The following is a 12,655-nucleotide window of genomic DNA, read 5'->3' on the forward strand; positions in this document are numbered from 1 at the left end:
CTGTGTGAAGGTTTTCACGAGAGTGAAGCCAAGTTCTTCACAGTGGTGCATGGTGGGAAGACAAGGGACAGCAGGTGTGAATTGAAGTCACAGAGGTCTATGTTTATATGGCATTTTTCACCCTGAGGTGTGTCAAATAGTGGGACTTGGTAGCCCAGAGAGGTCGTGCAGACTCCTTCTATGGACATTTTCAAAATCCAGCTGGATAAAGCCCTGAGAAAGCAGATGTGATTTCACAGCTGACTCTGCTTTGAGCTTAAGGTTGAACCGGAGTCCCCCTGATGTCCTTTTCCACTTGAATTATCCCATGGCTCTATCTAGTTTCTGCCAACAGAGCAGTTGCAGTGGAAGGTTGTGAGCCAGCTTATTTAGGGCTGCATGTGGTCTGGCAGTGCAGGTTTACACATCAGACTTGGAGCAGTGTAGCAAGCACTCAAGCCAGTCCTAGGCAGCTCTCAAATGGCAGGACTTTATTTGTTTAATTATGCAGTTAGAGTTGGAAGAACCTGCTCTTCGTCCTGAGGGCCTGGTCTACATCAGGGCTTGCTATGTAGTAAAGCCTGAAGGGCTCTCAAATTCAGTACTCGGCTGCAAGATACAGTTCAGGATTTAATGGTTTTGAGTCTGTTGAAGGAAATCATGTGGACAAGGCCATATCTTAAACACACCTCCTGAACTGCTATTCCAAAATACGGGGTGGGGGAGAAGTGCAACTCTGAAGAAAACTCAAATCTTACTCTGTATTACCTTCTGATCCAATTAGAGAAAAGTTGTTCACAATTCAAAAATATTTGAATCAACTCAATTCAAAGCTAGCAAGAGTCTTTTACTGATCCTTGGGAAGGAGTCCTCTCATTCCTTAAGTGAGCCTGCAGCTCATGGGAAGTCAAGGTGCTGACTTAAGGTGTCAGTAATCCCAGAGGAGGAGGTGGCAATTTGTTACTACCTGTGCATTGGGAAGTTGTCTTTCCCTCAGTGTTCACAAGCCTTGTTAATTACAAAAACGTGTTAGTTAATTATATCTGAAATGGGACAAGCTGACTTCTCAGTCCAATGAGTTTCCTGAAAAGCAAGGAAGATAAGATTATTGCAGTTACTGGCTTAAGGATTTTCACTTGATAGTGAAAACAGCAAGAACAAACTGCAAACCATCTCCTATTGACTATAAAAATGTAAATCTAATGCTTTGGTTTTTAGAGCTGTGTAAATATCCTTACCTTGAATGCTTGTATCTATTAGATGAAATCAGTATGAGACCTGGAAGGTGAAAATAGATAATGAAGATTAGAAGAGACTTACTGAAGCAGCAGAATGGCAATTGTACAGTACTGCCAGGTTTGGCTCCCCATCTATTTGCTGTGTTACATTTCTGTCTGTAGAACATTCTCTCCTGAGAGAACTTCATAAGGATACTGCAAACTGAAAACTCAGTAAAAACACTTTTTCTGCATCTTTAGAGGCATCTGCCTTTGCCTTACTGCCCTCCAGGACAGGGTATGGAACATGCCTCACTTTGTTCAGGCTGTTTGTTCAGACATGTGAGAAATCTTGGCCATCCGCAGGAGGGGTTTGCACTGGCACTGTGCTTCTTGAGCAATTAGTGCAGTGTCATACATCAGTGTGATGGTGACATGAGGTCTATGGATCAGACATACAGAAAAATTACTTCCAACCAAAGTTTTAAGACAGTCTGAGAAGATAGTCTGTGAAACAGTGGAGTGTGGGCTGCAGTCGTTTCACCAAACCATTATTAAAATCATTGTTTATGAGCTCGTTCTGTGAGAACCTATGAAAAACTGGAAAGTGGAGCATCTGCGGTTAACTTTCATAATTTAGATGAGTTGGTAATTTGTGTTTCTTAAAGTGGTGTTTATAGTTAGTTTTAAGTATATGGGTATGGAGAAAGACAGAATGGAACAGAAGAAGCAAGAGGTGATAGCTTGCAGGAGGATTTAAGTAGTTATGTAGAGAAACATCTGCTTTTTTGTGTCTGCAGATTCTGTTAGGATATTTGTTTGAGTGCTGAAGAGAGGTAAGTTAGCAGGCACACAGGGGAGACAGCTGTCCCAGGAGTGCTCAGGCAAGGAGCTTGGTTGTATGTGTGGTAAACTGGGTTTGGTCTATCCCAGCAGTAAGTCCACAAATGACTTGTAAAGCCCTGGTAACAGAACTTTCCAGGCATTTACAGCTGCAGTTTAATTGTCCTGATGAAGTATTGCTGCACTGTGTTGTTCTGCACTGTGAATAGAGAAATGCTTTTCCTAATGGATAACTTTGAGATGCATAGAAAACATTTTCCAATTCTGCAGCGTTGAAAACTGTGTAGATTTATTTTTCCACCTTTCTTGAGGGGGGAAGATGCTTATGGAGATTCTTACCTGCTTTTCTTGCAATCTGCACAAAAGGCTTAACCTGGTAACATCCAATACTTTCAAGAACAAGGCACAAATCCACTTCCCAGCAGGTGTAGCAGGGCTGTGGGCTCATGTGGGAATGTCCAGGTCACCAAGCCAAGGCTGTTAGCAGGTGGTGGAAGGTGGGATGAGGGTTTTTGATCAGGAAAGCTAGGTAAAACAGACACCCAAAAAAATTTAAATCTGTAATTTACTGATAAAATCAGTAATAGTTAAGAAAAAAATAGTCTTCTACCCAATTTCTGTGTTACACAGTCACAAATGCAGTTGTGGCCAAGTCCAGCTTGTGAAAGCACTGACACATCTGCTACCCTGACTTGTGTTTTTGTGCATCTGTAAATGCATATACATCTAAGAGAACAGATTCTAAGAGTACGGTGGTTGAAACTGAAATATTTTAATTACATCATTAACTTAATATTTCATGATTCTTTGGAGGATTTTTTTTTTAAAGCAAGATGTATTTCCCTTGGTGTTTGAAATGTTAGCAGCTCGTGAAACAGGTGAGATATTTATATTCTTCTAGAAATTTTTAATAGCTTATTCTGGACATCCAACTTGTGAAATTGTATTAATCTAATGTTGACATCTGTATAGGACAGACAAAATAATTTTGCCTGAGTATTCACAAAACTTCTACAAATGCTGTTGATACTGTGGCACCTTTCTTTTTAAAAAAAGGTCAGTGTTCTTGCAACTTAGCAGTGAATGCTCTACCCAGACACATACCTCAGTTTTGGTCATGTTTACGCAATCAGAGTCTAAGGGTGTGTTTGATTTCCCAAAGAGAAAAACCGGATTCCCTTCTACCAAAACCTCCCTCTACCTACGCAATATTTGTGTACTGATTCTGAGCTACTGACTTGAGTGATCTCCTGGGAGGATGTAGTTACTTCCTCACCTGCATCTCATTCTGAACACAACTGTGGGCACTAGATATTGTCCTCTGATTGTCACCATCTGTGTTTGTAAATTTTATTTTTAAGGGTGACACATAAGGACTTGGAGCTGAGAACCACGCTTGTGTAATGCCCCTTCTCAGAGAATAAAATGGCTTTTAATTTAATGAGACCTTGTTCTGTGTTTGCTTCGAGTTATGCAATTGTTGAGCATGTTCATGACTGATCCTGCTTTGCTTTGCTTACAAAAGGAAGAGTGACAATAAGAAAGAAAAGGATATTTGTTCCAATGTGGTGGAGGAGAGAGGTTGTTCTGATATTCTGTTACTTCTAAAGCTAGAAAATAGAATGATGACTCAAATCATCAAATGAGCAGGGTAGACTTCTTTATGCCATGTTTAAATAAATTGTAGTGCTGGATTTTGAACAAAAGAGTATTTTTCCCCAAGCAGTATAGATGTAAAACTTTTTAGGAAAACACTGAATTTGAAATATTTTCTTTCTCCTTGGTTGTTTCTTTCTTTTGTAATACCATATTCCCCACTGTGTCTAGAACATTAGAGCAGCCAAGAGAAATAAAAATCATACAAAGCAGTTTGCAGAGAAATAGCCTGCTTGTTTTTCTGTAGCTCAGCCTTTTGTGTGACTTCCCATCAGTCACCCCACAACTTGTTGAGTGAAAAGCGTGCTGTCTCTCCATAAATACATGGAGGAGTGAGGCCGAAGCATTAACAGCCAAAATCAGATTTCATCAAGTGCTTGATTGGTCAGTGGTTTTGCCGTGGTTTCCAGGCTTTTCAGTTCCTTTTGGTAATTTGGTGTTTAGGTGTTGTTCTTGTATCCATAGGAAATATTTGTTGAAGTCCCATTTCTCCTGATTGTGTGTGCAGCATTTTTGGTGTCTTATAAATTGGTTTGGTTTAGTTGGAGTTTTTGAAATCTGAAGTTAAGTGAAGTAATTTTTTATGTCCTAAAAAATACTAGGAGGGAGGCAGTTTCTGGCCATTGCAGGAGAAAAGTTGTGTGGACATACACCTTAAATTTTAAGCAAAGTATTTCTGTTAAACCAGCTTAAGAGTCAAGTTTAATCATCTATAGGGCTGGGTGTTTAGGACGTGGGGTTTCACAGACACCACTGTAAGCAATCTAAGAAGCAGATGACTGTGTTTTTGAGACTAGGCTTATAACCTGTGGTAGAGGTAGAGTTAACAAAAGTGAAAATTACATATACCCAGAACTAAGAGCAAATTTCATTTTTTTCTTTGTATTTGAGCTCAGGAAAAGCTCCACAGGTTATTTTCTGCATTTATATTGCTGTTGGAGTGAGACACTGCTTTTGAGATGTCTTGCTAAGTCCTTACAGAGAGGTTCAGTCTATGAACTCTGAAACTCTCAGTGAATCCTGTGTGAGTGTTGGCTTGAGGCAAAACTTGCTAGGGCTGTGATTTCTATAATTTACATTCCTGTTGTTTTTCTGCTGTGTTGCTTGAGGGGGATCTCTTCCTTGTACTGAATGTTGGATAACACAGTCTGAAGCACGCACATGGCTTGGGAACAGTAGTCTTTCCTTAGTAAGGTAGTGATCCTTTCTGAAGGACTTGTGACATCCATTGTAGGCAGAGGAGAGGGATTGTTCCTATTCTGGAGTTTGAGGCACTACAGTGGAAAGCATGGGGTATGAGAAAAGTAGATAGTCTTGTAGGAACTCCTTAACTACATTTATTTTTGTAGTAAATTGTTGTAGATGACTGGACACAATGATGATGTTAAAAAAAACCAAAACCAACAGCAACAAACCAAACCTAGCAAAACCCCAAGTAATTGGAACCTGAGAATGTATTTTTACTTCAAAAGAGAAAGTGTATTGAAAATGCCACCAGCTTAGCTTTTCAAATTAAATGGTGAAACATCCCACTTTATCACTTTGATAGCTTAGATCATGCTGTGGCTATCCTTCTTGCTTTGAAATGTATCATAACATTCCTCTTACATGTATTGTTCATCTGGCTGATATTTTTCTTGTGAGAAATTCATCTAAAGACTTGGAATTTTCACTCCTTTTCTTTTGAAGTCTATCTTTGTTTTGTTCTCTCAGATTTGTTTTGTTACCTGAGTATGTTCTTCAGGAGCTTCTGGTGTAAGGTTATCGGGTCCCTCAAGATTTGAACTGAACTGTGCAGTTGTTTTGATGTTAATCAGTAGCTATAGGTAGGCAGCTATGATTAATTGCATTGTGAAACCTGCTAGAGACTTGTAGTCTTGGCTAATCTTCTGTTTTCAGGGAAGGGGAACACAAAATCCCAAGATGAAAGGGCCGTCTGGACAAGAGCCACCAGGAGTGAGGTCAGCAGGACTGAACAGTCACTGGGGAAAGGTGATTTTGGCAGGGGGGTTCACAGCCGCCAACCCATTGATCACCTACTCAAAACAGACCCCTGGCTCCAGTGCAGAGAAGAGCTGTGCATGTGGACTAATTAGCAGGAGTAGTGAGAGATAACTAGTGAATAGGGGTTGGAGCACTAATTAGTGAAAAAGCTGTGTAGTTTGTAACCAAGGAACACTGATGCCCTTGGTAAAATGTGTAACTAGTGTAAAGCTTTGCTGACTTTGTAGGGTTACAGCTAGATTCCTACTTTGTGCAAACTAGAATAAAGAAATATAATAGCTCATCTTGGGGTGTGAATTGACATTGCACAACAGATAATGAGCCAGCATCAGGGTCAAGGGTTATCCCTAGCAAAATCCCATCAAATAGAGAATAAATATTAATGAAGGCAAAGACAACATAAATATACAGGTTTACCAGATTTTGGACCTGAACACCTGGTATTTTTTGAAAAGTGAATATAGGATAATGGGTAATAATTTTTACTGTGGCACTACATGAACTAAAATTCATCTAAAAGTAAATAAGAACAATTTTCTGCATGTATAGCTTCTGCTGGAGAAAAAAATACTGACGCACCTTTACAGTTAAAAATGTGTGGGATTGTTTTGTTAGGTTTTTTTTTGTTGTTGTTCTGATCTAATGAATACATGACTGGGATACAGTACAAACCACACTGAATGTATGGCAGCAGACTGTCTATTTTTGTTCTGCTTTCTAAGAAACAAACAAGCCAGAACTGTTCATGCCTTAGCATTTCAGATTTCCCAGAAATTGAAGAGCTGATCTTAGGCTGTGTTTTGTAGTAGAAAATAGCACATGAAACCATTCTGGTGAGTGCCTTGGGTTGGGATGGGAAGCAGAGTCTGCCTCCCAGTGGAAGTACTTAGGGCGATTGACTTAATCGAGCAGAAAATGACTGTAGGAATTTGGAGTGATAAACTGGCAGTGATAACTCGGCTGTTCCACCACTTCTTCAGTAGGCAGAGGTTGCTGGTGAAGCTTCTGGCTTATTTTTATGCAGATGTTTTCATACTGTATGTGCCATGGTGTTGATGTTCTTGTTTAAGTACTCTTCCATGTTTAATTTGTACCTGTGGTTTAAAAATCCAGCAGTGTGCTGGGGAAATTGGTGGTTTCCTCTCTCTCTAACAGGGAATTGGCAGATACCAGAGTTCCTCTGAGGCCTTCTCCAGTAGCAAGGTACTTTACCCATTAGTTTCCTTTTTTCTCTATCACAAACCTAAAAACATTTAACTTAGTTTGGCATTAAGTGCATTTCTTAAATGCTCTAATAACTGCTTGTGAAAAAGTAATGGAAGCAGTGTATTGACGATATCTGGTGAAGTGCCTGAAACAAGACATTTGTGTGCCATGAAGTGTGATGTATGTAGTGGGAGGGGAAGGAGATGAAAGATGGAGCAGCACTGGATTATGTTCTGGCATAGCTGTTACTTTGTTACATGATTTTAAATAAGTGTTTTTGTCGCACCACCTTCTTTTTGGGAAGCGCTTTCAGGTTTGCTGACAAAGTTGTCACCTTAGAGCTGTGTTTTATTGTTTTTATTAAGAGAAGATGAATCAATCAATTAAATATCCAAACTGTCTTGGATAAGTAAAAAAAAACAAACCCTAAAGCCCTTACTTAAGGAAAATAATTTTTAAAATGTTTTAAATAGAAAAAATCTAAGATGCAGAGTTGCAATGAGGTTTGTGTTTTTAGTTGATTTTATTGGAAGAGTGCTCGTGTTGTGGGTGAAGGTAGCTTTAGGAGTGTTTTATTGTTCCTAGAGCTCATTAGTGTTGAACTCACTTTGATTTAGTTTTATTTTTCCCCTGGAACAAAGGTTTAAACTTAAGTTTGTAGCCCGTGCAGCCAGACTGTGCATTGGAGTTGTGTAGCTTCTTTGTGGGGGAAATAAATCAGTTTGTCTGCTTTGTGATGTCACTTAAGCTTTCAGTTTCTGATAAGTGTCACTCTGTTTTGTTAGGAAGCAGAGGAGAGATGTACAGACCTCAGCCCTCGCTGTCCTGCAGTGTGCAGTGATATTTCACTGCAGCTTGGGTGCACCTAAAAGAGGTTTATGTCAAATAGAAGTTTGTAATACCCACTTACCATTACATTTTTAGAATAGCTGGATATACTAAGGATCTATTTTAGAGAAAGCACAGTTCTGGGCCCTCGAAAAATGTCAGTTCCTTCTATCTAGTTTAGTTCTGTGCTACCGCATTTGTCTCCCTGTTGTCTGCCAACACTAGGTGTGATTTTTTTTCCACTTGATGTAAATGAACCTACTAAGAGAAAAAGGAATCTTTTCTAGATAACGCTTTTTCCTTTGTATCAAAGTTTAGTTAAGACTGTAGAGAGTGTCTCTCTAGGGTAAAAGGACTTCTTTGATTCATGTAATTCCTACCTTTGTAGTATCTTGGTGTTTAACAAGGACATAATAATTTATCCTAATAACATGCCTTCTGGCTGCCTCCTAAGGAAATAGGAGTATCATTTTTTAAACCTAACATTGACACGTGAAGGACATAAATTAAACCCCTTTGTATTTATAGGATGTGTATTAGCCTGTACATGAAGTTTAAAGGTATTTAAGCTTGTAGCACTTGAAACCCCCAAGGCTGAGCTCCTGAAAAAGTAAGTAGTGAGATCATTAGTAGGAGAGCAGCAGGTTAATCCCCAGTCCCAGCTCTGCCCTGATCCTGCAGTGTGCTGTGCCACCCGGGTCACAAGGCTATCACTGAGCTGAGCCCAGTTCTCCCACAGCTCGATGGGGTTTCGTTTGCAGCTCCACTGCCAGGCTCCTTCCCTCTCCTCTGGCTTTGCCTTGTCAGTAACTCCTGTCAGTTCATGGTTACTCACTTTGACATAGCAGAAGAATAACATCTTTTGTAGTGCTAATTTTCTGTTGATTTAGGTGGTTGCAGTGACTCATGGTAGGCTCAAATGAGTACCAAAGTTGATACAAAGGAAAGTCCACCGTTCTTCCCTGAGAAGGAGAGGGTTTAAACTGGATCAACAAGCTAATCTGACTCATTCCTGGCCACACAGGAACTCATGTGTTGGTACAATGGAGGGCAAGAGTGGAATTACCTTTTGGAGATGTCTGTTTTTATTAGCAGCCCTGCGTTAAATCTGCTTGAACCAAACTGAAATCATTCCCTCAGGCTGTGCAGTTCATGAGCAACCTTTGCTGCCCCAGCGGTCTGGTAAACTCCTACCTTGGAAACTGGTTTGTTCCAGGTCATGATGCCTCTTCCCTCCTGTGCTTTTCAGAAACACGCTCATGCACAGAAATGCCCGAGTTTCCCTCGGGACTGGAGCTGAGTTGTAGATTTGCTTCTGCTGAAGCGTTGAGTGGGTTGAGTTGTGAAGGCAGGAGCGGGAGTGCTGCATTGGCTCTGGCCATCTGCCAGCGTTGTGTTCCCTGGCAGAGCAAGGGGAAGCGTTTAAAGAGCCTTAGGATTCACCCAGGGCTGTGCTAGAGGTGGGCCACAGCTGGAGGCTACAGATGATCTGAATAAGGTAGCTCAGAATTACCCTAGTGTCCTTTCAGAGAGAGGTTATTCTCTCAGTGTCCTGAAGCTCTGCCTCCTTTTGAGAGCAGAGACATAATCAATAGCAATTCTGGTCTCCTACCGTCCCTCTATCTGTGTAAGACCTCAGCAGTTCACAGAATGTGGATCAGCAGGAGGGGTAAAATCCTGGGAGAGACAGGTTGTCTCTGATTCAGGACTGGGAGTGAGACATGAAGGACTACAGTTGATGTGGGAATTAGTTTCATTCTTGTGTGCTTGCTTGAAAGAGTTTCAGAAGAACCTCTGGCTGAGTGTGTGCCTGTGTTACAGCCATGCAATCCTCTTCTGGATCTTGCTGTATCAGAGTTAGTTCAATGCCTCTGCCAAGCCCTGCCATGTGGAGCTGTTGGGGAAGGTCCCGCTGGGTTTGTTCCCAATGGGTGATGATTCCTGGGGGTCGGTGTGCTGAGCATTGCTTCTCCTCTCTGTTGAAAGCAGATGTCCTTTGGGACAGAGCCATGGACCTGTTCCCAGCTTGACTGCAGAGGCACTCTTGTGCCTGCCCCTTGTAAGAGTCTTCCTGGAAAAGGGTTTTGTGGATGTTTGAGAGGCTCGTGGAAGGTCTCCCTTGTGCTAGAGGTGATGCTGAGACCCAGGCAGCAGCCTGGAAAAGGGTGACTTGGAGGGATCGGAGGCTGGAAAATTGGCGAGCAGGGGACAAGGACAGTGTGTGCACTTGTGTGGAAACCACAGGGCCTGTGAGAGGGGGCCCTGCCAGGGCAGCAGTGCTCAGGGAATGCAGGAGGTGGTGGGAGGAGGCTTGTGGGGAGCAGTGAAGAGTGAGCTGGGGAGGAGAGGCGAGTCCTTGTGCCCACTCTGCTGTTGCTTCCATTTTGGGAGGATGTGCTGAGCACCAGCTCTTCTCCACAGACACAAAGCATCCATTTCCATCATTCAGTAGGGCTTGCTGGGGTTTCTATCATCTCTGTTTCAAGAAATATGTGAAAACTTATACTTCACCTGTGAAGAACATCTGTTTTCAAATATAACTGTCCCTTAAATCCATATTGCAAAAGAGACCTTCCACTTAGATAGGTACATGTTTGAGATTCTCCTCTGCACCGTTCATCACCTCAGGCCCTCCTTGCTTCACGGTCCAAGGAGTTTGCTTGTGAAGCATAGGCTGTTGCATCTGTGTGCATTTGGTTTGCTTTTTTTATTTTTAAATAGATGACTACATGAGTATAAATCAGTAATAGGGATTTCTTTCTTTTTGGTCTCTTCTCTTGGTAAAAGAAAGGCTCACTTGCTGAATGCTAGCAAATACTGACAACTCTTGAATGAATTCCAGATGTAGTAAAAACCTACCTCTTCAGGGCTGTTAATGTTACTTTTTAAGTCCAGATGTAAACCAATAGAGGCTGGTTTTGGTACAGTTAGAATTCTGTATTTTGGGCTTTGTTATATTGTCTTGAGAACTCCTGTTGTTATATTCTATAATGAGATTGGGCAGTTCATGAAGATACCCGGTTATTTTGTCCTTTGAACCCTAATTGAGTGAATAACCTTTTTATCCTTTCAGTGAATGTTAATAAATCATGGTGGGGTTTGCAAGATTCAGTAATAAATTTAACAACTATAAATTGTTGACCAAAATGTTTTTTTGCAAGTGTATCTTGGAGTCTCTGGGTTGGAGTTTGGTTAGTGTGTGTAAAGTCATGGAAGTCAAAAAATGGGGCAGTGAGCACCCTGGATGCTCACCTCAAGCAGTAAATAGTTAATCCACTGAAACTGGAAAAGATTATCTTTAAGAACTGAATAGCTGTGTAAATAGCAATGTTTGCAGAAAGGTAGTAGGTACAAAATGTTTACATTTGTATATTTTACATGTGGTTTGCTGGCACAGGTTTTCAAGACTTCTTTCTGTGAAGGACTATAAATGAAACTTCAGTGTATAGTGGCACAGAATCAATAAATATAATTATTACTATTTTATTAAGTCTTTTTGCAAAGTGTTCAAGAGTATTACTCAGGCTGAAATGCATTCTTCGTGTGGGTATATACACAAAGATAGGTCTATTTTTTTCTACCTCAAATGCTAGAAGCTTACCAAATGGTAGAATTGTACACTGAAAGCCACTGGGGAGTTGGAATTTGTCAGGGAGACAAGTACCATGAGCTGCTGAGTTTGCCTGAAGCTGTTGCAGCCACCTTGATTGTACAGGGCTCAAGTCTGAGCAGTGGCTGTGCTGTGTGTTATATCTGGCTTCGTGATCACTTGCATGCAGTGGGCCTGGGCTCTCTGAGGTGATACAGTGCAGTATCAGATGAGAAAAAGGTTTTATTTATTACAAAATACGAGTGAGAAAATGGAGGGTGTGTTTTATAATTGCCATATTTAATGGGAATTTTCCATTTTTAGATTTCATGCAGTTGCCTGTGACAGCTCCTGTTGAATAAACTGAGACCGGAACGTCTTGTATCAGCTCTTGTACCTGTACCTGCCACGATGAGAAGTTGCATAAGGTTCCTTCTTTCTTGTTAATTCATGCTTTTATTTTAATGTAATTGTTATAAGCAGGTCAATTAGTAAACACATTCCTTTAAGGATTTTTTCTTTCTCATCTAATAGAAGTTTTCTTCTAAAACTAAAGGGTATAACAGTATTAGTATAAGTAGTATATCAGGCCAAATCACTGATTATGTATTAAGAAGGATCAGTCCTGAAAAGTACTGGTTTATTTCTCCAGACTGATGAATGAGTGTGCTGGTTGCTGCTTCTTTTTTGCTGTTGAAAAAGTGTGTCAAACTTAATTTGTGGTCTTGCTTTTTCTCCATTTGGTGACTACCAGAGTGAATGTGAATTACATGTAACTGAACAGCTCTTATGCATGTCCAGAACTCTTTACTTGAGCAAATTTTCTGTAAGTTGTATTCTTGTCTAAATTAGCAGCTCTTTCATCCAAGATTTCACCTCCCAACCTTTCCTGCATCACTGGTCAAAGTTTGAACACTGATTCCTCAAAAAACCCAGCAGGATTATGTGAAACCAGGTTGGTTGCATGTTCTGTAAGAACCTGAGTGTTTGCAGCTAATCTGCAGACCAAACCACTAAGTTAGGATATTACCACATGTCATGTGTTTTTATTTGTCAGTGATTTAACTAAGAACAAAATCCTAGTGTTGAAAATGCAGTGAACTTTCTCACTGTGCCATAGTCTTATACTTGCAAAAACTGCTTAGGATCATGTCCTCTGCTTTCTGTTCCCTGCTCCAAAATGATGGGTTTGCTTACACTCTTTTTATGGTCAGAAGCAGTTGTAAACTTCCAAAATTAATAAGGTGACAGCATACTGTACTTCAATGAAATTTTATAAACCTTCATAGTATTTCACTAAACCTTTCAAAATTTTGGTTTTTTTTAAAGGCAG

At 40.6% G+C, this 12,655-nt stretch overlaps 1 protein-coding gene across 4 annotated transcripts in view; it reads left to right on the plus strand.

Moving 5' to 3' along the window:
- ACSL3 (acyl-CoA synthetase long chain family member 3) overlaps positions 1–12,655 on the plus strand; it is a 48,696-nt gene that overhangs the window by 3,661 nt on the left and 32,380 nt on the right. For 3 of the 4 annotated variants that reach the window (XR_009278122.1, XM_058844063.1, XM_058844064.1), the window contains exon 2: positions 11,647–11,750. The exons of the other annotated variant lie outside the window; for it this stretch is intronic. The gene's annotated coding sequence lies outside the window, so the exon portion shown is untranslated. The remainder of the gene's footprint in view (positions 1–11,646; positions 11,751–12,655) is intronic. 4 annotated transcript variants of the gene reach the window in all.

Source organism: Poecile atricapillus, chromosome 8 (genome assembly GCF_030490865.1).
Source record: "Poecile atricapillus isolate bPoeAtr1 chromosome 8, bPoeAtr1.hap1, whole genome shotgun sequence".
Classification (NCBI taxonomy): domain Eukaryota; kingdom Metazoa; phylum Chordata; class Aves; order Passeriformes; family Paridae; genus Poecile; species Poecile atricapillus.